The sequence below is a fragment of the Anolis sagrei genome, chromosome X (genome assembly GCF_037176765.1).
Source record: "Anolis sagrei isolate rAnoSag1 chromosome X, rAnoSag1.mat, whole genome shotgun sequence".
NCBI classification, from domain to species: domain Eukaryota; kingdom Metazoa; phylum Chordata; class Lepidosauria; order Squamata; family Dactyloidae; genus Anolis; species Anolis sagrei.
In genome coordinates this window covers 91,587,228-91,614,900 of record NC_090034.1, presented here as the reverse complement: position 1 = coordinate 91,614,900, position 27,673 = coordinate 91,587,228, and the positions used below count along the sequence as shown (strand labels likewise).

At 41.3% G+C, this 27,673-nt stretch overlaps 2 long non-coding RNA genes across 2 annotated transcripts; both read left to right on the top strand.

Moving 5' to 3' along the window:
* Window positions 1–5,685: 5,685 nt before the first annotated feature.
* LOC137097922 (uncharacterized) lies at window positions 5,686–8,629 on the top strand. The gene is made up of 4 exons (XR_010910519.1): window positions 5,686–5,703; window positions 6,756–6,773; window positions 7,566–7,598; window positions 8,611–8,629. It is a non-coding gene; the product is annotated as an uncharacterized lncRNA (long non-coding RNA).
* An 8,233-nt stretch (window positions 8,630–16,862) lies between these two features.
* On the top strand, window positions 16,863–21,963 carry LOC137097921 (uncharacterized). The gene is made up of 7 exons (XR_010910518.1): window positions 16,863–16,899; window positions 17,951–17,968; window positions 18,763–18,780; window positions 19,801–19,818; window positions 20,700–20,756; window positions 21,620–21,640; window positions 21,894–21,963. It is a non-coding gene; the product is annotated as an uncharacterized lncRNA (long non-coding RNA).
* Window positions 21,964–27,673: the final 5,710 nt, after the last annotated feature.

The window sequence follows — 27,673 nt, the reverse complement described above, 5'->3', positions numbered from 1 at the left end:
AGTGAACCATCCTTTAGGAAAAAGGAACCAAGGCGTTCTTGTTGTTTGTGGTGGACACTTGCACAGACTCGTAAGCATAACTTGTTGTTTTTCTTCCATTCTGACCAACAGGGAAAGTTGGGTGTTTTCTAATTGAGAAATATCCACTAAGTATGTTTGTCCCTGGAAAAAAAATGTGCAGTGTGAGCAAGGATCTCCTTTTCTCCAAATCATCCCACTAACTCTCCTTCCTAGTGGATTGGTAGTCTTCTTTGAAGTCTGTGATGTTCTTGCTGATTGTTAATTTCCTGTCCAGCTCAATGACTGACTGAGGAAGTAACGATGAGTACTAATTTCCTCTTTTGTTTTTCAGGGTCTCCTAAGTACCCTTGGCGTTGGTGTAAGTATTGATAATGTTTTGGAGGGGGCCTCATTTCGATGAAGGATAGGAGAACATTGCTCTTCCCCAACGGCTTCCCCGGCTTTTGTGCCAAAGGGCTGCTTTTTACCACTGTATTTGGGCCATCTATTCGGCAGGGTCTGGCGGCCAAGGTTTGAATGTCAAACTCAAGTATTCGGAATAATACAAGTTTCTAACTGTTCTAAAAGCTGAATAAACATTTTAAGGTGAACTGGAAAAACTGTCAAGGAATTCTTGTGGTTCCCGGTGGAGGCATGCACAAATGCATAAGTACCCAAGTATTCAAACCCACCTTGCATTTGTTCTTCATTGTCACCACCAGGTAAAGTCAGGCATTTCTATATCGAGGAAGGTCCACTAAAAGTTTTTGTCACCAGGAGAAATGTGCAATGTGATGAAGAATCTCCTTTCCTCCCAAACTTCCAACAAACTCTCCTTCCTTAAGTCTGACAAAGTTGATAGTGAAGCAGAAAGGGGGATGCTCAGGAATGACGACATGGTTTGTCTTGCTTTGTTGTGCAAACCTTTAGTTATACTCCTTAAAAACACCAGTAAACACTGGGAATTGGCTTAGGTTTAATCCCCCCAACTTGGTTCCCTGCCCTTCAACTCCCTCCCGGTCACTCCGAGACTGCTGCTTCCCAGTGTGTCCAGCTCTAGAAGGCTGAAGGAGAAAAAGCGGAAGTGCCTTGTCCTTTTTCCTTTCCACACATGACCCAAACCACCACCACCATCCCCAACAGACATATATACACACAAGTTGAGTATTATTAGTATGTGGGCCAGAGGATAGATTCTGCTCCTGAGTGAGCTAGCTTTTTCCATCTTACATAAGAAACAAAATGGGGAGCCTATTGTGATCCAAGGGGCGGAAGGTCAGTGACAGAAAGAAAGAAGGCTCTGTTGTATCATTGCTTTTAATCTTTCTCATCTGAAATAAACAAAGAAAATAAATAAATGTCTAACCATTGTCTAACTCTTTTCTCCAATAGCGTAAAAAGAGATCTGCGGTAAGTACCTCTCTGGGTGACCTTTTTTTTCTTTCTTTCGATTTAGTGATATTTGGATGAGTACTCTTCCCTTTCTTCTGGGAAAGCAAGATCAGCAGAAGGTAGAGCACTTCTTGGGGCTGTATTCATAATGAGGTCTGGCACCCCATTTGCGGGAGCTGGTGTATCGTAGATGAAATCCCACAATATTTCTAGGAAAGACTTTAGAGGTCACACTCCATTTGTATATGCCATCTTTTTCTGTGTTCTGGCAAATCATGTCTGATCTAATACATTGTTGTATCCCTTGCTTCTCCATGGGATCTTTTTCCTCATGAGCTGACCCACGTAAGATTGCTAGGGCGGTTCCTTCTCAATCCCAAAGATTTCAAGCCCAACATCTGGGATGGGATAGTTCTGGCAATGGCCCAGCAAGTGGGCCCTGATTCTGTTGTAAAGCCTCTAATAAGGCAGGGAATGGGTGTCTGCTGGTGGGTGAGCATGAAATGGAATGAAGAAGATGTCATGCAATCACAGAGTCTTCAAGAGAGAGAATACAAAAAACTAGACAAAGGGATAGAGGCTGCCTTTTAAAGCCAGTGAACATTGCTAGCTCCCTTGGACCGAAAAACGATTGGCATCAAAATGTAATACCTATTTGGTTGTCTATCTGCCTCTTCTTCATTTCTTCCTTCTCAAGCCGTTTGTTCTTTCCCTTTTCTATCCGATGGGGCCTCTGTTTGATGGTGGTGGATTTCCATCCTTTGGACAGCTTGGACTTGACCCTCTTATTCAGGGTGGATATCTCTGTCTTAGAGAACAATGGAAGTGGGCCACCTCCTTGGCTTTGGTCTGAGGCAAACAGTCAGCAGCCTTCCCTTGGCTCTGCCAGGGGGTAATGCTATCTCCATATTGGGAAGGACCAAGAGGAGATCATATCCTGCAACCTCCTGGGTGGCTAATCTTCTTTTTAGCCTAGGAACTACCTCCCCAGCTGTTCAATCCCCATCTGTAACAGTGAATAATTTCTGACGCAAAAATGGGTAGTAATTGTATGTATTTGTCTTTCAGGATGCGGAACCTATCTTAGTGAGTATCACTGATCATTTGCCTAGGGCCTCTTTTCAGTGCACAATGAGAGGGCATTTCTGTGGCCCAATTACCCTTTCCAGCACTTTTTTTTTTTTAGGAAGGACAATCCTTGCATTTGTTTTTGTGACATCATTATAGCCTAGTCTCAAGGGTAGAGCTTAGAATTTTATGCCCAGACATCCGGGATATACATTTTGCAGTCTGTTTCAAAAAGTGAACCATCCTTTTAGGAAAAATTGAAAGAAAACCAAGGCGTTCTTGTTGTTTGTGGTGGACAATTGCACAGACTCATAAGCATACCTTGTTGTTTTTCTTCCATTCTGACCAACAGGGAAAGTCGGGTGTTTTATAATTGAGAAATATCCGCTAAGTATGTTTGTCACTGGGAAAAAAATGTGCAGTGTGAGCAAGGATCTCCTTTTCTCCAAATCATCCAACTAACTCTCCTTCCTAGTGGATTGGTAGTCTTCACAGGAAGAACTTCCTGACTGTGAGAGCCGTTCAGCAGTGGAACTCTCTGCCCCGGAGTGTAGTGGAGGGTCCTTCTTTGGAAGCTTTTAAACAGAGGCTGGATGGCCATCTGTCAGGGGTGATTTGAATGCAATATTCCTGCTTCTTGGCAGGGGGTTGGACTGGATGGCCCATGAGGTCTCTTCCAGCTCCTTGATTCTATGATTCTGTGATTCTTTGTAGTCTATGATGTTCTTGCTGATTGTTAATTTCCTGTCAAGCTCAATGACTGACTGGGGAAGTAAAGATGAGTTCTAATTTCCTCTTTTGTTTTTCAGGGTCTCCTTGGCCTTGGTGTAAGTATTGGTAATCGTTTGGAGGGGGCCTCATTTCTGTGCAGGATAGGAGAACACTGCTCTTCCCCAAGATGGAGTAGCTATGGGGAGCCCTCTCAGCCCGGTCATAGCTAACTTCTACATGGAACACTTTGAAAAACAAGCCCTGGAGACAGCAACCAAAACCCCCACGATATGGTTCAGATATGTGGATGACACCTTCACCATTTGGAGCCATGGAGAAGAAGAACACAACAGGTTCCTGGACCATCTTAACAGCATCCACCCAAACATCCAGTTCACCATGGAAAAAGAAAATGAAGGAAGACTGCCTTTTCTAGATGTCCTAGTCATCCGCAAACCAGATCAACAATTGGGTCACACCGTCTACAGAAAACCCACACACACAGATAGATATCTACATAAAAACTCCAACCATCACCCAAGTCAAAAAAGAAGCACCATTAAAGCCTTGGCAGACCGTGCAAAAAGAATCTGCGAACCCCACCTCCTCCAAGATGAACTGAACCACCTCAACTGGGCTCTCCAGGCCAATGGATACTCCACCTTAGACATCAGAAGAGCTGCAAGACCAAGAACAAGCCACGAGAGTAAAGATGAAGATCCACTCAGAGGAAAAGTGTTCCTGCCATACCTCAAGGGAACCACTGATCGCATAGGGAAGCTGATGAGGAAACACAACATACAAACAATCTACAAACCCACCAAGAAAATCCAACAAATGCTACGTTCAGCAAAGGACAAGAGGGATCCTCTCACCTCTGCAGGAGTCTACCGTATACCATGCAGCTGTGGACAAGTCTACATAGGGACCACCAAACGCAGTGCCCAGACACGCATCAAGGAACATGAAAGGCACTGCAGACTACTTCAACCAGAGAAGTCAGCCATAGCAGAGCACCTGATGAACCAGCCTGGACACAGCATATTATTTGAGAACACAGAAGTGCTGGACCACACCAACAACCACCATGTCAGACTACACAGAGAAGCCATTGAAATCCACAAGCATGTGGACAATTTCAACAGAAAGGAAGAGACCATGAAAATGAACAAAATCTGGCTACAGTATTGAAAAACTCCAAAATTATAACAGCTAAACAACAGAGAGGAAAAAACCAGGCACAGATTAACACCTCCCAGCAACAGATTTTCCCAGGCTCAGGCAGGCCTTCAAATGCTAATGAAGGTGATCAGCTAGACATTCACACCTGACTGCAGCAGGGAAGAGCTCCTTGCCCCACCCCACCCATTCCACAGATATATAAACCCATTGTCCTAATTCCAACAGACCTTACTACCTCTGAGGATGCTTGCCATAGATGCAGGTGAAACGTCAGGAGAAATACCTCTAGAACATGGCTCTATAGCCTGAAAAAAAACCACAAGAACCTAGTATTGGTAATGGTTTGGAGGGGGCGTTATTTCTGTGCAGGATAGGAGAACACTGCTCTTCCCCAACCGCTTCCCCGGCTTTTGTGCCAAAGGGCTGCTTTTTACCACTGTATTTGGGCCATCTATGCAGCAGGGTCTAGCGGCCAAGGTTTGAATGTCAAACTCAAGTATTCGGAATAATACAAGTTTCTACCTGTTCTAAAAGCTGAATAAACATTTTAAGGTGAACTGGAAAAACTGTCAAGGAATTCTTGTTGTTCTTGTTGGAGGCATGCACAAATGCCTAAGCACCCAAGTATTCAAACCCACCTTGCATTTGTTCTTCATTGTCACCACCAGGTAAAGTCAGGCATTTCAATATCGAGGAAGGTCCACTAAAAGTTTTTGTCATCAGGAGAAATGTGTAATGTGATGAAGAATCTCCTTTCCTCCCAAACTTCCAACAAACTCTCCTTCCTTAAGTCTGACAAAGTTGATAGTGAAGCAGAAAGGGGGATGCTCAGGAATGACAACATGGTTTGTCTTGCTTTATTGTGCAAACCTTTAGTTATACTCCTTAAAAACACAAGTAAACACTGGGAATTGGCTTAGGTTTAATCCTCCCAACTTGGTTCCCTGCCCTTCAACTCCCTCCTGGTCACTCCGAGACTGCTGCTTCCCAGTGTGTCCAGCTCTAGAAGGCTGAAGGAGAAAAAGCGGAAGTGCCTTGTCCTTTTTCCTTTCCACACATGACCCAAACCACCACCCCCAAGAGACACATATACACACAAGTTGAGTATTATTAGTATGTGGGCCAGAGGATAGATTCTGCTCCTGTGTGAGCTAGCTTTTTCCATCTTACATAAGAAACAAAATGGGGAGCCTATTGTGATCCAAGGGGTGGAAGGTCAGTGGCAGAAAGAAAGAAGGCTCTGTTGTATCATTGCTTTTAATCTTTCTCATCTGAAATAAACAAAGAAAATAAATAAATGTCTAACCATTGTCTAACTCTTTTCTCCAATAGCGTAAAAAGAGATCTGCGGTAAGTTCCTCTCTGGGTGACCTTTTATTTTTTTTCTCCTGCCGATTTAGTGATATTTAGATGAGTGCTTCCCTTTCTTCTGGGAAAGCAAGATCAGCAGAAGGTAGAGCACTTCTTGGGGCTGTATTCATAATGAGGTCTGGCACCCCATTTGAGGGAGCTGGTGTATTGTAGATGAAATCCCACAATATTTCTAGGAAAGACTTTAGAGGTCACACTCCATTTGTATATGCCATCTTTTTCTGTGTTCTGGCAAATCATGTCTGATCTAATACATTGTTGTATCCCTTGCTTCTCCATTGGATCTTTTCCCTCATGAGCTGACCCACGTAAGATTGCTAGGGCAGTTCCTTCTCAGTCCCAAAGATTTCAAGCCCAACATCTGGGATGGGATAGTTCTGGCAATGCCCCAGCAAGTGGGCCCTGATTCTGTTGTAAAGCCTCTAATAAGGCAGGGAATGGGTGTCTGCTGGTGGGTGAGCATGAAATGGAATGAAGAAAATGTCATGGAATCACAGAGTCTTCAAGAGAGAGAATCCGAGTAACTAGAGAAAGGGATAGAGGCTGCCTTTTAATGCCAGTGAACATTGCTAGCTCCCTTGGACCAAACAACGATTGGCATCAAAATTTAATACCTATTTGGTTGTCTATCTGCCTCTTCTTCATTTCTTCCTTCTCAAGCCGTTTGTTCTTTCCCATTTCTATCCGATGGGGCCTCTGTTTGATGGTGGTGGATTTCCATCCTTTGGACAGCTTGGACTTGACCCTCTTATTCAGGGTGGATATCTCTGTCTTAGAGAACAATGGAAGTGGGCCACCTCCTTGGCTTTGGTCTGAGGCAAACAGTCAGCAGCCTTCCCTTGGCTCTGCCAGGGGGTAATGCTATCTCCATATTGGGAAGGACCAAGAGGAGATCATATCCTGCAACCTCCTGGGTGGCTAATCTTCTTTTTAGCCTAGGAACTACCTCCCCAGCTGTTCAATCCCCATCTGTAACAGTGAATAATTTCTGACGCAAAAATGGGTAGTAATTGTATGTATTTGTCTTTCAGGATGCGGAACCTATCTTAGTGAGTATCACTGATCATTTGCCTAGGGCCTCTTTTCAGTGCACAATGAGAGGGCATTTCTGTGGCCCAATTACCCTTTCCAGCGCTTTTTTTTTTTTTAGGAAGGACAATCCTTGCATTTGTTTTTGTGACATCATTACAGCCCAGTCTCAAGGGTAGAGCTTAGAATTTTATGCCCAGACATCCGGGATATACATTTTGCAGTCTGTTTCAAAAAGTGAACCATCCTTTTAGGAAAAATTGAAAGAAAACCAAGGCGTTCTTGTTGTTTGTGGTGGACAATTGCACAGACTCGTAAGCATACCTTGTTGTTTTTCTTCCATTCTGACCAACAGGGAAAGTCGGGTGTTTTATAATTGAGAAATATCCGCTAAGTATGTTTGTCACTGGGAAAAAAATGTGCAGTGTGAGCAAGGATCTCCTTTTCTTCAAATCATCCAACTAACTCTCCTTCCTAGTGGATTGGTAGTCTTCACAGGAAGAACTTCCTGACTGTGAGAGCCGTTCAGCAGTGGAACTCTCTGCCCCGGAGTGTGGTGGAGGGTCCTTCTTTGGAAGCTTTTAAACAGATGCTGGATGGCCATCTGTGAGGGGTGATTTGAATGCAATATTCCTGCTTCTTGGCAGGGGGTTGGACTGGATGGCCCATGAGGTCTCTTCCAGCTCCTTGATTCTATGATTCTATGATTCTTTGTAGTCTATGATGTTCTTGCTGATTGTTAATTTCCTGTTCAGCTCAATGACTGACTGGGGAAGTAAATCTGAGTTCTAATTTCCTCTTTTGTTTTTCAGAGTCTCCTAGATGGCCTTGGCCTTGGCCTTGGTGTAAGTATTGGTAATGGTTTGGAGGGGGCCTCATTTCTGTGCAGGATAGGAGAACACTGCTCTTCCCCAACGGCTTCCCCGGCTTTTGTGCCAAAGGGCTGCTTTTTCCACTGTATTTGGGCCATCTATGCAGCAGGGTCTAGCGGCCAAGGTTTGAATTTCAAACTCAAGTATTTGGAATAATACAAGTTTCTAACTGTTCTAAAAGCTGAATAAACATTTTAAGGTGAACTGGAAAAACTGTCAAGGAATTCTTGTTGTTCTTGTTGGAGGCATGCACAAATGCCTAAGCACCCAAGTATTCAAACCCACCTTGCATTTGTTCTTCATTGTCACCACCAGGTAAAGTCAGGCATTTCAATATCGAGGAAGGTCCACTAAAAGTTTTTGTCACCATGAGAAATGTGTAATATGATCAAGAATCTCGTTTCCTCCCAAACTTCCAACAAACTCTCCTTCCTTAAGTGTGACAAAGTTGATAGTGAAGCAGAAAGGGGGATGCTCAGGAATGACAACATGGTTTGTCTTGCTTTATTGTGCAAACCTTTAGTTATACTCCTTAAAAACACCAGTAAACACTGGGAATTGGCTTAGGTTTAATCCCCCCAATTTGGTTCCCTGCCCTTCAACTCCCTACCGGTCACTCCGAGACTGCTGCTTCCCAGTGTGTCCAGCTCTAGAAGGCTGAAGGAGAAAAAGCGGAAGTGCCTTGTCCTTTTTCCTTTCCACACATGACCCAAACCACCACCACCATCCCCAACAGACATATATACACACAAGTTGAGTATTATTAGTATGTGGGCCAGAGGATAGATTCTGCTCCTGAGTGAGCTAGCTTTTTCCATCTTACATAAGAAACAAAATGGGGAGCCTATTGTGATCCAAGGGGCGGAAGGTCAGTGGCAGAAAGAAAGAAGGCTGTGTTGTATCATTGCTTTTAATCTTTCTCATCTGAAATAAACAAAGAAAATAAATAAATGTCTAACCATTGTCTAACTCTTTTCTCCAATAGCGTAAAAAGAGATCTGCGGTAAGTACCTCTCTGGGTGACCTTTTATTTTTTTTTCCTGTCGATTTAGTGATATTTAGATGAGTGCTTCCCTTTCTTCTGGGAAAGCAAGATCAGCAGAAGGTAGAGGACTTCTTGGGGCTGTATTCATAATGAGGTCTGGCACCCCATTTGAGGGAGCTGGTGCATCGTAGATGAAATCCCACAATATTTCTAGGAAAGACTTTAGAGGTCACACTCCATTTGTATATGCCATCTTTTTCTGTGTTCTGGCAAATCATGTCTTATCTAATACATTGCTGTATCCCTTGCTTCTCCATTGGATCTTTTCCCTCATGAGCTGACCCACGTAAGATTGCTAGGGCAGTTCCTTCTCAGTCCCAAAGATTTCAAGCCCAACATCTGGGATGGGATAGTTCTGGCAATGCCCCAGCAAGTGGGCCCTGATTCTGTTGTAAAGCCTCTAATAAGGCAGGGAATGGGTGTCTGCTGGTGGGTGAGCATGAAATGGAATGAAGAAAATGTCATGGAATCACAGAGTCTTCAAGAGAGAGAATACAAATACCTAGACAGAGGGATAGAGGCTGCCTTTTAATGCCAGTGAACATTGCTAGCTCCCTTGGACCAAAAAACGATTGGCATCAAAATTTAATACCTATTTGGTTGTCTATCTGCCTCTTCTTCATTTCTTCATTCTCAAGCTGTTTGCTCTTTCCCTTTTCTATCCGATGGGCCTCTGTTTGATGGTGGTGGATTTCCATCCTTTGGACAGCTTGGACTTGACCCTCTTATTCAGGGTGGATATCTCTGTCTTAGAGAACAATGGAAGTGGGCCACCTCCTTGGCTTTGGTCTGAGGCAAACAGTCAGCAGCCTTCCTTTGGCTCTGCCAGGTGGTAATGCTATCTCCATATTGGGAAGGACCAAGAGGAGATCATATCCTGCAACCTCCTGGGTGGCTAATCTTCTTTTTAGCCTAGGAACTACCTCCCCAGCTGTTCAATCCCCATCTGTAACAGTGAATAATTTCTGACGCAAAAATGGGTAGTAATTGTATGTATTTGTCTTTCAGGATGCGGAAGCTCTCTTAGTGAGTATCACTGATCATTTGCCTAGGGCCTCTTTTCAGTGCACAATGAGAGGGCATTTCTGTGGCCCAATTACCGTTTCCAGCGCTTTTTTTTTTAGGAAGGACAATCCTTGCATTTGTTTTTGTGACATCATTACAGCCTAGTCTCAAGGGTAGAGCTTAGAATTTTATGCCCAGACATCCGGGATATACATTTTGCAGTCTGTTTCAAAAAGTGAACCATCCTTTTAGGAAAAATTGAAAGAAAACCAAGGCGTTCTTGTTGTTTGTGGTGGACAATTGCACAGACCCGTAAGCATACCTTGTTGTTTTTCTTCCATTCTGACCAACAGGGAAAGTCGGGTGTTTTATAATTGAGAAATATCCGCTAAGTATGTTTGTCACTGGAAAAAAAATGTGCAGTGTGAGCAAGGATCTCCTTTTCTTCAAATCATCCAACTAAATCTCCTTCCTAGTGGATTGGTAGTCTTCACAGGAAGAACTTCCTGACTGTGAGAGCCGTTCAGCAGTGGAACTCTCTGCCCCGGAGTGTGGTGGAGGGTCTTCTTTGGAAGCTTTTAAACAGAGGCTGGATGGCCGTCTGTCAGGGGTGATTTGAATGCAATATTCCTGCTTCTTGGCAGGGGGTTGGACTGGATGGCCCATGAGGTCTCTTCCAGCTCCTTGATTCTATGATTCTGTGATTCTTTGTAGTCTATGATGTTCTTGCTGATTGTTAATTTCCTGTTCAGCTCAATGACTGACTGGGGAAGTAAAGATGAGTTCTAATTTCCTTTTTTGTTTTTCAGAGTCTCCTTGGCCTTGGTGTAAGTATTGGTAATGGTTTGGAGGGGGCCTCATTTCTGTGCAGGATAGGAGAACACTGCTCTTCCCCAACCTCTTCCCCGGCTTTTGTGCCAAAGGGCTGCTTTTTACCACTGTATTTGGGCCATCTATGCAGCAGGGTCTAGCGGCCAAGGTTTGAATGTCAAACTCAAGTATTCGGAATAATACAAGTTTCTAACTGTTCTAAAAGCTGAATAAACATTTTAAGGTGAACTGGAAAAACTGTCAAGGAATTCTGGTTGTTCTTGGTGGAGGCATGCACAAATGCCTAAGCACCCAAGTATTCAAACCCACCTTGCATTTGTTCTTCATTGTCACCACCAGGTAAAGTCAGGCATTTCAATATCGAGGAAGGTCCACTAAAAGTTTTTGTCATCAGGAGAAATGTGTAATGTGATGAAGAATTTCCTTTCCTCCCAAACTTCCAACAAACTCTCCTTCCTTAAGTGTGGCAAAGTTGATAGTGAAGCAGAAAGGGGGATGTTCAGGAATGACAACATGGTTTGTCTTGCTTTATTGTGCAAACCTTTAGTTATACTCCTTAAAAACACCAGTAAACACTGGGAATTGGCTTAGGTTTAATCCCCCCAACTTGGTTCCCTGCCCTTCAACTCCCTCCCGGTCACTCCGAGACTGCTGCTTCCCAGTGTGTCCAGCTCTAGAAGGCTGAAGGAGAAAAAGCGGAAGTGCCTTGTCCTTTTTCCTTTCCACACATGACCCAAACCACCACCCCCAAGAGACACATATACACACAAGTTGAGTATTATTAGTATGTGGGCCAGAGGATAGATTCTGCTCCTGAGTGAGCTAGCTTTTTCCATCTTACATAAGAAACAAAATGGGGAGCCTATTGTGATCCAAGGGGTGGAAGGTCAGTGGCAGAAAGAAAGAAGGCTCTGTTGTATCATTGCTTTTAATCTTTCTCATCTGAAATAAACAAAGAAAATAAATAAATGTCTAACCATTGTCTAACTCTTTTCTCCAATAGCGTAAAAAGAGATCTGCGGTAAGTACCTCTCTGGGTGACCTTTCATTTTTTTCTTTTGATTTAGTGATATTTAGATGAGTGCTTCCCTTTCTTCTGGGAAAGCAAGATCAGCAGAAGGTAGAGGACTTCTTGGGGCTGTATTCATAATGAGGTCTGGCACCCCATTTGAGGGAGCTGGTGTATTGTAGACGAAATCCCACAATATTTCTAGGAAAGACTTTAGAGGTCACACTCCATTTGTATATGCCATCTTTTTCTGTGTTCTGGCAAATCATGTCTGATCTAATACATTGTTGTATCCCTTGCTTCTCCATTGGATCTTTTTCCTCATGAGCTGACTCACGTAAGATTGCTAGGGCAGTTTCTTCTCAGTCCCAAAGATTTCAAGCCCAACATCTGGGATGGGATAGTTCTGGCAATGCCCCAGCAAGTGGGCCCTGATTCTGTTGTAAAGCCTCTAATAAGGCAGGGAATGGGTGTCTGCTGGTGGGTGAGCATGAAATGGAATGAAGAAAATGTCATGGAATCACAGAGTCTTCAAGAGAGAGAATACAAATAACTAGACAGAGGGATAGAGGCTGCCTTTTAATGCCAGTGAACATTGCTAGCTCCCTTGGACCAAAAAACGATTGGCATCAAAACTTAATACCTATTTGGTTGTCTATCTGCCTCTTCTTCATTTCTTCATTCTCAAGCTGTTTGCTCTTTCCCTTTTCTATCCGATGGGGCCTCTGTTTGATGGTGGTGGATTTCCATCCTTTGGACAGCTTGGACTTGACCCTCTTATTCAGGGTGGATATCTCTGTCTTAGAGAACAATGGAAGTGGGCCACCTCCTTGGCTTTGGTCTGAGGCAAACAGTCAGCAGCCTTCCCTTGGCTCTGCCAGGTGGTAATGCTATCTCCATATTGGGAAGGACCAAGAGGAGATCATATCCTGCAACCTCCTGGGTGGCTAATCTTCTTTTTAGCCTAGGAACTACCTCCCCAGCTGTTCAATCCCCATCTGTAACAGTGAATAATTTCTGATGCAAAAATGGGTAGTAATTGTATCTATTTGTCTTTCAGGATGCGGAACCTCTCTTAGCCGTGAGTATCACTGATCATTTGCCTAGGGCCTCTTTTCAGTGCACAGTGAGAGGGCATTTCTGTGGCCCAATTACCCTTTCCAGCGCTTTTTTTTTTTTTAGGAAGGACAATCCTTGCATTTGTTTTTGTGACATCATTACAGCCTAGTCTCAAGGGTAGAGCTTAGAATTTTATGCCCAGACATCCGGGATATATATTTTGCAGTCTGTTTCAAAAAGTGAATCATCCTTTTAGGAAAAATTGAAAGAAAACCAAGGCGTTCTTGTTGTTTGTGGTGGACACTTGCACAGACTCGTAAGCATACCTTGTTGTTTTTCTTCCATTCTGACCAACAGGGAAAGTCGGGTGTTTTATAATTGAGAAATATCCGCTAAGTATGTTTGTCACTGGGAAAAAAATGTGCAGTGTGAGCAAGGATCTCCTTTTCTTCAAATCATCCAACTAAATCTCCTTCCTAGTGGATTGGTAGTCTTCTTTGAAGTCTATGATATTCTTGCTAATTGTTAATTTCATGTGAAGCTCAATGACTGACTGGGGAAGTAAAGATGAGTTCTAATTTCCTCTTTTGTTTTTCAGGGTCTCCTTGGTGTAAGTATTGGTAATGGTTTGGAGGGGGCCTCATTTCTGTGCAGGATAGGAGAACACTGCTCTTCCCCAACCGCTTCCCCGGCTTTTGTGCCAAAGGGCTGCTTTTTACCACTGTATTTGGGCCATCTATGCAGCAGGGTCTAGCGGCCAAGATTTGAATGTCAAACTCAAGTATTCGGAATAATACAAGTTTCTAACTGTTCTAAAAGCTGAATAAACATTTTAAGGTGAACTGGAAAAACTGTCAAGGAATTCTTGTTGTTCTTGTTGGAGGCATGCACAAATGCCTAAGCACCCAAGTATTCAAACCCACCTTGCATTTGTTCTTCATTGTCACCACCAGGTAAAGTCAGGCATTTCAATATCGAGGAAGGTCCACTAAAAGTTTTTGTCATCAGGAGAAATCTGTAATGTGATGAAGAATTTCCTTTCCTCCCAAACTTCCAACAAACTCTCCTTCCTTAAGTCTGACAAAGTTGATAGTGAAGCAGAAAGGGGGATGTTCAGGAATGACAACATGGTTTGTCTTGCTTTATTGTGCAAACCTTTAGTTATACTCCTTAAAAACACCAGTAAACACTGGGAATTGGCTTAGGTTTAATCCCCCCAACTTGGTTCCCTGCCCTTCAACTCCCTCCCGGTCACTCCGAGACTGCTGCTTCCCAGTGTGTCCAGCTCTAGAAGGCTGAAGGAGAAAAAGCGGAAGTGCCTTGTCCTTTTTCCTTTCCACACATGACCCAAACCACCACCCCCAAGAGACACATATACACACAAGTTGAGTATTATTAGTATGTGGGCCAGAGGATAGATTCTGCTCCTGTGTGAGCTAGCTTTTTCCATCTTACATAAGAAACAAAATGGGGAGCCTATTGTGATCCAAGGGGTGGAAGGTCAGTGGCAGAAAGAAAGAAGGCTCTGTTGTATCATTGCTTTTAATCTTTCTCATCTGAAATAAACAAAGAAAATAAATAAATGTCTAACCATTGTCTAACTCTTTTCTCCAATAGCGTAAAAAGAGATCTGCAGTAAGTACCTTTCTGGGTGACCTTTTTTTTCTCTCTTTCGATTTAGTGATATTTGGATGAGTGCTCTTCCCTTTCTTCTGGGAAAGCAAGATCAGCAGAAGGTAGAGCACTTCTTGGGGCTGTATTCATAATGAGGTCTGGCACCCCATTTGCGGGAGCTGGTGTATCGTAGATGAAATCCCACAATATTTCTAGGAAAGACTTTAGAGGTCACACTCCATTTGTATATGCCATCTTTTTCTGTGTTCTGGAAAATCATGTCTGATCTAATACATTGTTGTATCCCTTGCTTCTCCATGGGATCTTTTTCCTCATGAGCTGACCCACGTAAGATTGCTAGGGCAGTTTCTTCTCAGTCCCAAAGATTTCAAGCCCAACATCTGGGATGGGATAGTTCTGGCAATGCCCCAGGAAGTGGGCCCTGATTCTGTTGTAAAGCCTCTAATAAGGCAGGGAATGGGTGTCTGCTGGTGGGTGAGCATGAAATGGAATGAAGAAAATGTCATGGAATCACAGAGTCTTCAAGAGAGAGAATACAAATACCTAGACAGAGGGATAGAGGCTGCCTTTTAATGCCAGTGAACATTGCTAGCTCCCTTGGACCAAAAAACGATTGGCATCAAAATTTAATACCTATTTGGTTGTCTATCTGCCTCTTCTTCATTTCTTCATTCTCAGGCTGTTTGCTCTTTCCCTTTTCTATCCGATGGGGCCTCTGTTTGATGGTGGTGGATTTCCATCCTTTGGACAGCTTGGACTTGACCCTCTTATTCAGGGTGGATATCTCTGTCTTAGAGAACAATGGAAGTGGGCCACCTCCTTGGCTTTGGTCTGAGGCAAACAGTCAGCAGCCTTCCCTTGGCTCTGCCAGGTGGTAATGCTATCTCCATATTGGGAAGGACCAAGAGGAGATCATATCCTGCAACCTCCTGGGTGGCTAATCTTCTTTTTAGCCTAGGAACTACCTCCCCAGCTGTTCAATCCCCATCTGTAATGGTGAATAATTTCTGACGCAAAATGGGTAGTAATTGTATCTATTTGTCTTTCAGGATGCGGAACCTCTCTTAGCCGTGAGTATCACTGATCATTTGCCTAGGGCCTCTTTTCAGTGCACAGTGAGAGGGCACTTCTGTGGCCCAATTACCCTTTCCAGCGCTTTTTTTTTTTTAGGAAGGACAATCCTTGCATTTGTTTTTGTGACATCATTACAGCCTAGTCTCAAGGGTAGAGCTTAGAATTTTATGCCCAGACATCCGGGATATACATTTTGCAGTCTGTTTCAAAAAGTGAACCATCCTTTTAGGAAAAATTGAAACAAAACCAAGGTGTTCTTGTTGTTTGTGGTGGACACTTGCACAGACTCGTAAGCATACCTAGTTGTTTTTCTTCCATTCTGACCAACAGGGAAAGTCGGGTGTTTTATAATTGAGAAATATCCGCTAAGTATGTTTGTCACTGGGAAAAAAATGTGCAGTGTGAGCAAGGATCTCCTTTTCTCCTTTTCTCCAAATCATTCCATTAACTCTCCTTCCTAGTGGATTGGTAGTCTTCTTTGAAGTCTATGATATTCTTGCTAATTGTTAATTTCCTGTCAAGCTCAATGACTGACTGGGGAAGTAAAGATGAGTTCTAATTTCCTCTTTTGTTTTTCAGGGTCTCCTTGGTGTAAGTATTGGTAATGGTTTGGAGGGGGCCTCATTTCTGTGCAGGATAGGAGAACACTGCTCTTCCCCAACCTCTTCCCCGGCTTTTGTGCCAAAGGGCTGCTTTTTACCACTGTATTTGGGCCATCTATGCAGCAGGGTCTAGCGGCCAAGATTTGAATGTCAAACTCAAGTATTCGGAATAATACAAGTTTCTAACTGTTCTAAAAGCTGAATAAACATTTTAAGGTGAACTGGAAAAACTGTCAAGGAATTCTTGTTGTTCTTGTTGGAGGCATGCACAAATGCCTAAGCACCCAAGTATTCAAACCCACCTTGCATTTGTTCTTCATTGTCACCACCAGGTAAAGTCAGGCATTTCAATATCGAGGAAGGTCCACTAAAAGTTTTTGTCACCATGAGAAATGTGTAATATGATCAAGAATCTCGTTTCCTCCCAAACTTCCAACAAACTCTCCTTCCTTAAGTGTGACAAAGTTGATAGTGAAGCAGAAAGGGGGATGCTCAGGAATGACAACATGGTTTGTCTTGCTTTATTGTGCAAACCTTTAGTTATACTCCTTAAAAACACCAGTAAACACTGGGAATTGGCTTAGGTTTAATCCCCCCAACTTGGTTCCCTGCCCTTCAACTCCCTCCCGGTCACTCCGAGACTGCTGCTTCCCAGTGTGTCCAGCTCTAGAAGGCTGAAGGAGAAAAAGCGGAAGTGCCTTGTCCTTTTTCCTTTCCTCACATGACCCAAACCACCACCCCCAAGAGACACATATACACACAAGTTGAGTATTATTAGTATGTGTGCCAGAGGATAGATTCTGCTCCTGAGTGAGCTAGCTTTTTCCATCTTACATAAGAAACAAAATGGGGAGCCTATTGTGATCCAAGGGGCGGAAGGTCAGTGGCAGAAAGAAAGAAGGCTCTGTTGTATCATTGCTTTTAATCTTTCTCATCTGAAATAAACAAAGAAAATAAATAAATGTCTAACCATTGTCTAACTCTTTTCTCCAATAGCGTAAAAAGAGATCTGCGGTAAGTTCCTCTCTGGGTGACCTTTTATTTTTTTTTCCTGTCGATTTAGTGATATTTAGATGAGTGCTTCCCTTTCTTCTGGGAAAGCAAGATCAGCAGAAGGTAGAGGACTTCTTGGGGCTGTATTCATAATGAGGTCTGGCACCCCATTTGAGGGAGCTGGTGCATCGTAGATGAAATCCCACAATATTTCTAGGAAAGACTTTAGAGGTCACACTCCATTTGTATATGCCATCTTTTTCTGTGTTCTGGCAAATCATGTCTGATCTAATACATTGCTGTATCCCTTGCTTCTCCATTGGATCTTTTCCCTCATGAGCTGACCCACGTAAGATTGCTAGGGCAGTTCCTTCTCAGTCCCAAAGATTTCAAGCCCAACATCTGGGATGGGATAGTTCTGGCAATGCCCCAGCAAGTGGGCCCTGATTCTGTTGTAAAGCCTCTAATAAGGCAGGGAATGGGTGTCTGCTGGTGGGTGAGCATGAAATGGAATGAAGAAAATGTCATGGAATCACAGAGTCTTCAAGAGAGAGAATACAAATACCTAGACAGAGGGATAGAGGCTGCCTTTTAATGCCAGTGAACATTGCTAGCTCCCTTGGACCAAAAAACGATTGGCATCAAAACTTAATACCTATTTGGTTGTCTATCTGCCTCTTCTTCATTTCTTCATTCTCAAGCTGTTTGCTCTTTCCCTTTTCTATCCGATGGGGCCTCTGTTTGATGGTGGTGGATTTCCATCCTTTGGACAGCTTGGACTTGACCCTCTTATTCAGGGTGGATATCTCTGTCTTAGAGAACAATGGAAGTGGGCCACCTCCTTGGCTTTGGTCTGAGGCAAACAGTCAGCAGCCTTCCCTTGGCTCTGCCAGGTGGTAATGCTATCTCCATATTGGGAAGGACCAAGAGGAGATCATATCCTGCAACCTCCTGGGTGGCTAATCTTCTTTTTAGCCTAGGAACTACCTCCCCAGCTGTTCAATCCCCATCTGTAACAGTGAATAATTTCTGACGCAAAAATGGGTAGTAATTGTATCTATTTGTCTTTCAGGATGCGGAACCTCTCTTAGTGAGTATCACTGATCATTTGCCTAGGGCCTCTTTTCAGTGCACAATGAGAGGGCACTTCTGTGGCCCAATTACCCTTTCCAGCGCTTTTTTTTTTTTTTTTAGGAAGGACAATCCTTGCATTTGTTTTTGTGACATCATTACAGCCTAGTCTCAAGGGTAGAGCTTAGAATTTTATGCCCAGACATCCGGGATATACATTTTGCAGTCTGTTTCAAAAAGTGAACCATCCTTTAGGAAAAATTGAAAGAAAACCATGGCGTTCTTGTTGTTTGTGGTGGACAATTGCACAGACTCGTAAGCATACCTTGTTGTTTTTCTTCCATTCTGACCAACAGGCAAAGTCGGGTGTTTTATAATTGAGAAATATCCGCTAAGTATGTTTGTCACTGGGAAAAAAATGTGCAGTGTGAGCAAGGATCTCCTTTTCTTCAAATCATCCAACTAACTCTCCTTCCTAGTGGATTGGTAGTCTTCACAGGAAGAACTTCCTGACTGTGAGAGCCGTTTAGCAATGGAACTCTCTGCCCCGGAGTGTGGTGGAGGGTCCTTCTTTGGAAGCTTTTAAACAGAGGCTGGATGGCCATCTGTCAGGGGTGATTTGAATGCAATATTCTTGCTTCTTGGCAGGGGGTTGGACTGGATGGCCCATGAGGTCTCTTCCAACTCTTTGAATCTATGATTCTATGATTCTTTGTAGTCTATGATGTTCTTGCTGATTGTTAATTTTCTGTTCAGCTCAATGACTAACTGGGGAAGTAAAGATGAGTTCTAATTTCCTCTTTTGTTTTTCAGAGTCTCCTTGGCCTTGGTGTAAGTATTGGTAATGGTTTGGAGGGGGCCTCATTTCTGTGCAGGATAGGAGAACACTGCTCTTCCCCAACCTCTTCCCCGGCTTTTGTGCCAAAGGGCTGCTTTTTACCACTGTATTTGGGCCATCTATGCAGCAGGGTCTAGCGGCCAAGGTTTGAATGTCAAACTCAAGTATTTGGAATAATACAAGTTTCTAACTGTTCTAAAAGCTGAATAAACATTTTAAGGTGAACTGGAAAAACTGTCAAGGAATTCTGGTTGTTCTTGGTGGAGGCATGCACAAATGCCTAAGCACCCAAGTATTCAAACCCACCTTGCATTTGTTCTTCATTGTCACCACCAGGTAAAGTCAGGCATTTCAATATCGAGGAAGGTCCACTAAAAGTTTTTGTCATCAGGAGAAATGTGTAATGTGATCAAGAATTTCCTTTCCTCCCAAACTTCCAACAAACTCTCCTTCCTTAAGTGTGACAATGTTGATAGTGAAGCAGAAAGGGGGATGCTCAGGAATGACAACATGGTTTGTCTTGATTTATTGTGCAAACCTTTAGTTATACTCGTTAAAAACACAAGTAAACACTGGGAATTGTCTTAGGTTTAATCCCCCCAACTTGGTTCCCGCCCTTCAACTCTCTCTCGGTCACTCTGAGAGTGCTGTATTCCAGTTAGTCTCATGTGTGTCCAGCTCTAGAAGGCTGCAAGAGAAAAAGCGGAAGTGCCTTGGCCTTTTTCCTTTCCACACATGGCCCAAACCACCACCACCCCCAACACACACACATACACGCACGTTGAGTATTATTAGTACGTGGGCCAGAGGATAGATCCTGCTCCTGAGTGAGCTAGCTTTTTCCATCTTAAATAAGAAACAAAATGGGGAGCCTATTGTGATCCAAGGGGCGGAAGGTCAGCGACAGAAAGAAAGAAGGCTCTGTTGTATCATTGCTTTGAATCTTTCTCATCTGATATAAACAAAGAAAATAAATAAATGTCTAACCATTGTCTAACTCTTTTCTCCAATAGCGTAAAAAGAGATCTGCGGTAAGTACCTCTCTGGGTGACTTCTCATTTTTTTTCTTTTGATTTAGTGATATTTAGATCAGAGCTCTTCCCTTTCTTCTGGGAAAGCAAGATCAGCAGAAGGTAGAGCACTTCTTGGGGCTGTAATCATAATGAGGTCTGGCACCCCATTTGGGGGTGGTGGTGGTGTATCATAAATGACTTCTCACAATATTTTTAGGAAAGACTTCAGAGGTCAGACTCCATGCATATGCCATCTTTTTCTGCATTCTGGAAAAGCGTGTCTGAGCTAATATATTGTTGTATCCCTTGTTTCTCCATTGGATCTTATTTCCTCATGAGCTAACCCATGTAAGATTGCTAAGGCAGTCACAAAAATTTCAAGCCCATCATCTGGGAAGCGATGATCCTGGTAATGTTCTAGGAAATGGGCCCTGATGCTGTTGTAAAGCATCTAATAAGGCAGGGAATGGATGTCTGCTGGTGAGTGAGCATGAAATGGAATGAAGAAAATATCCTGGAATCACAGTCTTCAAGAGTGAATAATTAGACATCCTTTTTTGTCAGAGCGCTGGACGCTGCTTTTTAATGCCAGTTAATATTGCTATCTGCTTTGGACCAAAAAGCTTTTGTCATCAAACTCTTAGAGAACAATGGAAGTGGGCTAACTCCTTGGCTTTGGTCTGAAGCGAACAGCCAGCAGTCTTCCCTTGGCCTTGTCAGGGCGTAATGCTATCTCCATATTGGGAAGGACCAACAGAAGATAATATCCTGCAACCTCCTATGTGTCTTGTCTTCTTTATAGCCTAGGAATTACCTCCCCAACTGTTTCATCCCCATAGGTATTGGTGAATCACTTATGAAGCAAAGATGGGTAGTAATTGTACCTGTTTGTCTTTCAGGATGCAGAACCTCTCCTTAGCAGGATTACAGACGTTGTGTCTGTGCCCGTTGTGCCTGTGAGTATCGCTAATCATTTGAAAAGAGCCTCCATTCAGTGCACAATGAGAGAGCACTTCTGTGCCCCAAATACTCTCCCCAGGTTTTTTTTTCCTGAAGGACAATCCTTGCATTTGTTTTTGTGACATCACTACAGCCTAGTCTCAAGGGTAGAGCTCAGATTTCTATGCCCAGTCCTCCAAAATATACATTTTGCATTCTGTTTCAAAAAGTGAACTATCCTTTCAGGGAAAGTATATAAATAAAGTGAGTATTTGCTAATGAATACATATGATTAATTTAGGTCTTGATCTTATGGAAAACCAAGTAGAGAAAGAGTGTTCCTTGGGTGCCCTGCTCCTTTTCTTCCCCGCCCTGAAAGCTTGCAGGAGAGATACCTGTTTTGGTTGAAATATGGCCATCCAAAGGAGTTTTAATTGAATTGAAAGTGAAATATCTGTCTGACTGGATACTCCAATCATCCTTCTTCCTTTCCTCTTTCATCTTCTGGCATGCATGGGTGCTGAATCTTTTGGCAAAAAAATGTAAGGCATTCTGACACTTCAAGCAGTCAGTGCATGTATGAGTGACTCTGGACACATTCTCAGATGCTGAAAGACGATGTTTCAGGAATACCTTGGGCATAATCTACACTACCATATAAAATCCAGATTATCTGCTTTAAACTGGATTATATAGCAGTGTAGATTCATATAATCCAGTTCAAAACAGATAGTACAAACAATCATTGTCTGATATATTTTTGATTGTGTTTAGAATACATGAAAATTTAATAATGGTTGTAATTGATTACTTTGAAATTCATTGTTTATGTCTTCTTAAAATGTAGATTAATTATTTATATCTTTATTTCCTGTTCTAGGTTGGTACCGCTGTTGCCGGAGTGAGTATTTGCTAATGAATTGATTTGATTAATTTGGGTTTTGATCTTATGGAAAACCAAGTAGAGAAAGAGTATTCATTGGGTGCTCTGCTCCTTTTCTTCCCCACCCTGAAAGCTTATAGGAGAGATATCTATTTTGGTTGAAATGTGGACATTCAAGGGAGTTTTGATTGAATTGAAAGTGCAATATTTGTCAGACTGGATGCATCAATCATCCTTCTTCCTTTTCTCTTTCATCTTCTGGTGTACATAGGTGATGGATCCTTTGACAAACAAAAATGTAAGGCATTCTGACACTCTTTGAGGATTCAGTACATGTATGAGTGACTCTGGACTAGTTCTCAGATGCTGAAAGATGATGTTTCACAAATACCTTAGGCATAATCTACAGAACCATATAAAATCCTGATTATCTGTTTTGAACATGATTACATAACAGTGTAGACTCATATAATCCAGTTCAAAGCTGATAACACAAACAATAATTGTCTGATATATTTTGATGGTGCTTAGAATACATGAAAATTTAATAATGGTTGTAATTGATTACAAATGAGCCAGAATGTTAGAAATGCAACAAGAACTTTGTCTGGGCCAAACAAAAGTCATATTTAAGTATTTTATTAACAAGAACAATATACTTAAATAAATCTCTGGTTGGGGTCAACAAATATGATAATATACAGATGACATACAGGAATTCCATTTTTTCAGTGTTCCCAATGGCAAGGGTGTTATAAATTCCATATCTTCTGAACAACTCTGAAGCATTCTTTTGCAAGGCTGTTGCGAATTTTATTCTTTAGATTAGTAACTTTTAAGTACGTTTTCCTTTTTATCTCCAACTTCCTGTTGTTGTATATGCCTCTACTATGCTTTTGGTGTTATATGCCAATAAAGGCTGTGTGTGTAGATAAATCTCTGGTTTAATTTGCTGAGTATTAAAGTCTGCCTTAGGAACAAAGTGAAGGAATGGATGTTCAACTTGAACTGAGAAGAGTAAATAAAATGGGCAAATAAACCAGAGTCCTGGGATCCTGGGACATGCCTGAAATTAATTGTCTGACTCTCCTTAATGAAGGGGATTAATGGTTTATATCTTTATTCTCTATTCTAGCATGATGGAACTCCAGGCACAGTGAGTATTTGCTTATGAATGGATATGAATAATTTTGGGTTTCATCTTATGGCAAACGAAGAGTGTTCCTTGGGTTTCCCACTCCTATTTTCTGTTGACTCTCAGCCTCAGAAATTACATTTCCCTCCTCTTCTCTTTGACCCTTTCCCAACTAATATTAGGGAAGAGCTCACACAGATTATAAAATTGACTAACAAGAGTAATAACTGCTTGTTTCTATGTATTTGCTACTCACAAGAGATATTTATAAATTTTCTTAATGAGAATAATGAACTTTTCAAAATATCTGCATTCACTTACTGACTGCAAAAGTCTGCTTCAGAGACAAGCAAATGAATGAGCGTTCATCTTAAACTGAGAATGGTAGACAAAATTGGCAAATACATGAGACCTGGAATCCTGGGAGTAGTTTGAAATTAATTGTCTGCCTCCTATTTGAGAAATGGATTAATGATTTATATCTTTATTCTCTATTCTAGCTTGGCACTCTAGGAGGAGTGAGTATTTGCTAATGAATTCATATGAATAATTTTGTGGTTGATCTTATGGAATCCAAGTAGTGTTCTTTGGGTGTCCTGCTCCCTTGTTCTGCCTATTCTCATTTTCCCTTCAATGATCCTCTCTCCTTGAGTTTTCCCCAGCTAATATAAGAGCAAGACTTATGAGGAGTGGGAAACAGAATAACAAGAGAAATGCCCACTCATTTCATTGTCTGTGCCAAGCACAGGAGATCTTTAAATATTTTCTTAACAAAAACAATAAACCTTTCAAAATATTTGGATTAGGATGCTGATTATAAAATTTTGTTTCAGGAAAAAAATAAGAGTATGAGTGCCTAATCAGAACTGACGATGATACGTAAAACGGACAAACACAATGGAATCCTGGGATCTGGGGAGTAGTTTGCAATTAATTGTCTATCTCTTCTTTAAGAAGTAGATTAATTATTTCTATCTTTATTTTCTTTTCTAGCTTAATGAAGTTGTACACCATGTGAGTATTTGCTGATGAATTGATATGATTAATTTGGGGCTTGAGCTTATGGAAAACCGAGCGGAGAAAGAGTGTGCCTTGGGTGCCCTGCTGGTTTTCTTTGCCCGTTGTCAGTATTATTCATTTTCCTTCTCTGCACCTGTTCCTGCATCTGTCCATGCTAAAATTGGGCAAGGATTACTGCTATTAAGAAATAAAATAAGAGAAATAACACTCATTTCTTTGTTGGTGCCAAGCACAAGAGATCTTTAAAGATTTTCTTAACAAGAATAATAAACTTTTCAAAATATTTGGCTTAGGATGCTGATTATAAACGTCTCCTTTGGGAACAAGTGAGGGAATGAGCATCCATCTTGAACTGACAATGATACATAAAATGGACAAGCACAGCAAAGTCCTGGGATCTGGGGAGTAGTTTGAAATTAATTGTCTATCTCTTCTTTAAGAAGTGAATTAATTATTTCTATCTTTATTTTATTTTCTAGCTTACTGGAACTTTACAAGGGGTGAGTAATTGCTAATGCATTTATATGATTAATTTGGAGCTTGATCTTCTAGAAAATCAAGTAGAGAAAGAATGTGCCTTACTCCTTTTCTTTGCCCATTCTCAGCATCATTCATGTTCCTTCCCTGCACCTGCTCCTGCCTCTATCCAAGCTAAAACTGGGGCAAGGATTACTTATTTCTTTGTTGGTGTCAAGCACAAGAGATCTTTAAAGATTTTCTTCACAAGAATATTAAACTTTTCAAGATCTTTGGCTTAACACGCTGATTATAAAATTCTGTTTCCAGGAACAAGTGAGAGAATGAGTGTCCAATCTGAACTGAAAATGATACATAAAATGGACAAACACATCAGAGCCCTTGGAACCCTGGAGTAGTTTGAAATCAATTGTTCTTTAAGAAGTAGAATAATTATTTATATCCTTATAGTCTATTCTTGCTTGGTACCACTGTACATGAAGACCTGGGGTGTAGTTTGTAATTAATTGTTTATATTTTCTTTAAGTAGATTAATAACGTATATCTTTATTTTCTGTTCTAGGTTGGTGGTACTCTAGGAGGAGTAAGTAACTGATAATGAATTGATATGATTATTTTGGGGTTTGATTATGCAATACCAAGTAGAGAAAGAGTGTTCCTTGGTTGCCCTGCTCCTATGCTCACTTTCTTTTGACCATTCTCAGCATCATTCATTTTCCTTCCCTGCTTCTGCTTTGCCTCTGTCCAATCTAAAATTGGGGAAAGGATTGCCGAGATTAGGAAACAAAATAAGAGAAATAACACTCATTTCTTTGTTGGTGCCAAGTACAATATATCTTTTTAAAAACTCTCAACAAATCTTAAGATTCTTAATAAATCTTTAGCCTAACTTGCTCATTATAAAAGTCTGCTTCAGGAACAAGTAAAGGAAAGTGTGTTCATCTTGAACTGATGATGATACATAAGATGGACAAACACACCGGAATCCTGGGATCTGGGGAGTAGTTTGTAATTAATTGTTTATATTTTTAAGAGGTAGATTAATAATGTATATCTTTATTTTCTCTTCTAGGTTACTGATGTTCTAGGAGAAGTGAGTAATTGCTAATGAATTGATATGATTAATTTGGGTTTGATTATGCAAAACCAAGTAGAGAAAGAGTGTTCCTTGGGTGCCCTGCTCCTTTTTGTCCATTCTCAGCATCATTTATTTTCCTTACCTGCACCTGCTCCTCTCTGTTCAAGCTAAAACTGGGGCAAGGATTACTGGGACTAAGAAATAAAATAAGAGAAATAATAACTTATTTCTTTGTTGGTGCCAAGAACAATTCAGTCAGTCAGTCAGTAGCCTTTATTTCGGTCAACAAACCATCGGCTAAGTCAAGTGAAAGTAGAACGATGAAATACAACAATTAACAATTAATAACATCACATTTGGCTTATAATTAATAAAAACAAGTATCACCATTCACTATCGGATGAACAACTGTCTATATAATCTAAAACAGGAACTGATTGCAAATCAATAATAAGTCTCCCAAGTACTCTTTGTTACACTCAGCCTTTACAGGTTATTCATGAAGCACTTGCGGCTTTTTGCCGCTGCAAACAGAAATTTGGCCACCTGTTCCGTTACCCTTTTATCAAGATCAGTCAGTAAATAAGTGCAGTACCAACTTAGGGATCTTCCTGGCCACTTGGTGAGTAGAGGGGATATTAACCTTAGTCTATCATCCTTGTAAATTGTGCAAATAAAAAGTACATGTAATTGTGCAAATAAAAAGTACATGTAATTGTGCAAATAAAAAGTACATGTACATGTATTACAGTTTCAATTTTACCCTCCCCACATGGGCAAACTCTGTGTTTGTAATCAGTCCCTTTGTATCTACCCTCTAGTATGGCTGATTTGAGGGCATTGAATCTGGCCCAACTGAAAGCAAGGCGAAATTTTGGGATGTTTAAATTTTCTAAGTATTTGGCACCTCCCAAAGAATTAAATGTTAGGCCTAAACTCAATGGAGAGCATATGGAGCATGCCAGAGTCATTGAGTCCTGTTTGTCTATGTCACTGATTCGTTCCGCTAAGATCTGCATTAACTATTAATATGCAATTAATAATTAAAGGTTTTGTTAATAAGAATAATACACTTTTTAAATCATTTGGCTTAATATGCTGGTTATAAAAGTCTGCTTCAGGAATAAGTGAGGGAATGAGTATTCATCTTGAACTGAGGATGATACGTAAAATGGAGAAACAAACTGGAGTCCTGGGATCTGGGGAGTATTTTGTAATTAATTGTCTATCTCTTCTTAAAGAAGTAGATTAATTGCTTATATCTTTATTTTTCTCTTCTAGCTTACTGGCACTGTAGGTGGAGTGAGTAACTGCTAATAAATTGATATGATTAATTTGGGGCTTGATCTTATGAAAAACCAAGTGAAGAAAGAGTGTTCCTTGGGTGCCCTGTTCCTTTTCTTTGCCCATTCTCAGCAGCATTCATTTTCCTTCCCTGGACCTGCGCCTGCCCCTGCCCCTACCCAAGCTTAAATTGGAGAAAGGATTGCTGAGATTAGGAAACAAAATAAGAGAAATAGCACTAATTTCTTTGTTGGTGCCAAGCACAATATATCTTTTAAAAATCTCTTAACAAATCTTAAAATTTGTTACTCTTCTGGAAAAAAGTAAAGGCCTGGCTCTTTGAACAAGCTTTTGGAAATGCAGCACAGTAGATAAATATGGTACTATGAAAGATGGAACGGCTAGATGATGCTAATGGAAGATGGGTTTAACTGGATGATATTGGTGATTATTTGTTTTTAATGGTTTTATAAGGTTTTATAATGTTTTTATATGGATTTTTATTATGTCATGTCAAATGTTTTACTGGTATTTATTATTGTTGTGGCATCGAGTTGCTGCCACTTTGTAAGCTGCCTTGAGTCGCCTTAGCACTGAGAAAGGCGGGATAGAAATAGTGTAAACAAACAAACAAACAAACAAATAATAAGTTAAGAAAAACAAGCTTTTTGGTAGGCTTTTTCCTACCTATTATTTGAGTGAGGATTTCCCCTCTCTGAGTCAACTAGAATTACGGCAGGGAAGGAGTGGGTTAGGAAATAGAATAAGAAGAGAAATAACTGTTCATTTCTCTATTTTAGTTGTTATAAAACATTGGAAGAACCGACCCTGCGGTGAGTATCATCATTATGAGATATGAAACATTCTTTGCTTTTTTCTTGTGAACACCCAATTAGACACATAGGCCTTGATTAGCATCACCTTCCCACCTGCATACATATATACTTCTATGCATAGAATGAAGGTTTACCAGATGCTGGGATACCAAGATGTCTCTTTTGGTTGCAGTTTGTCATCCACTGAAGCATTAATTTAGATATCAGGCAGATAAACTGTC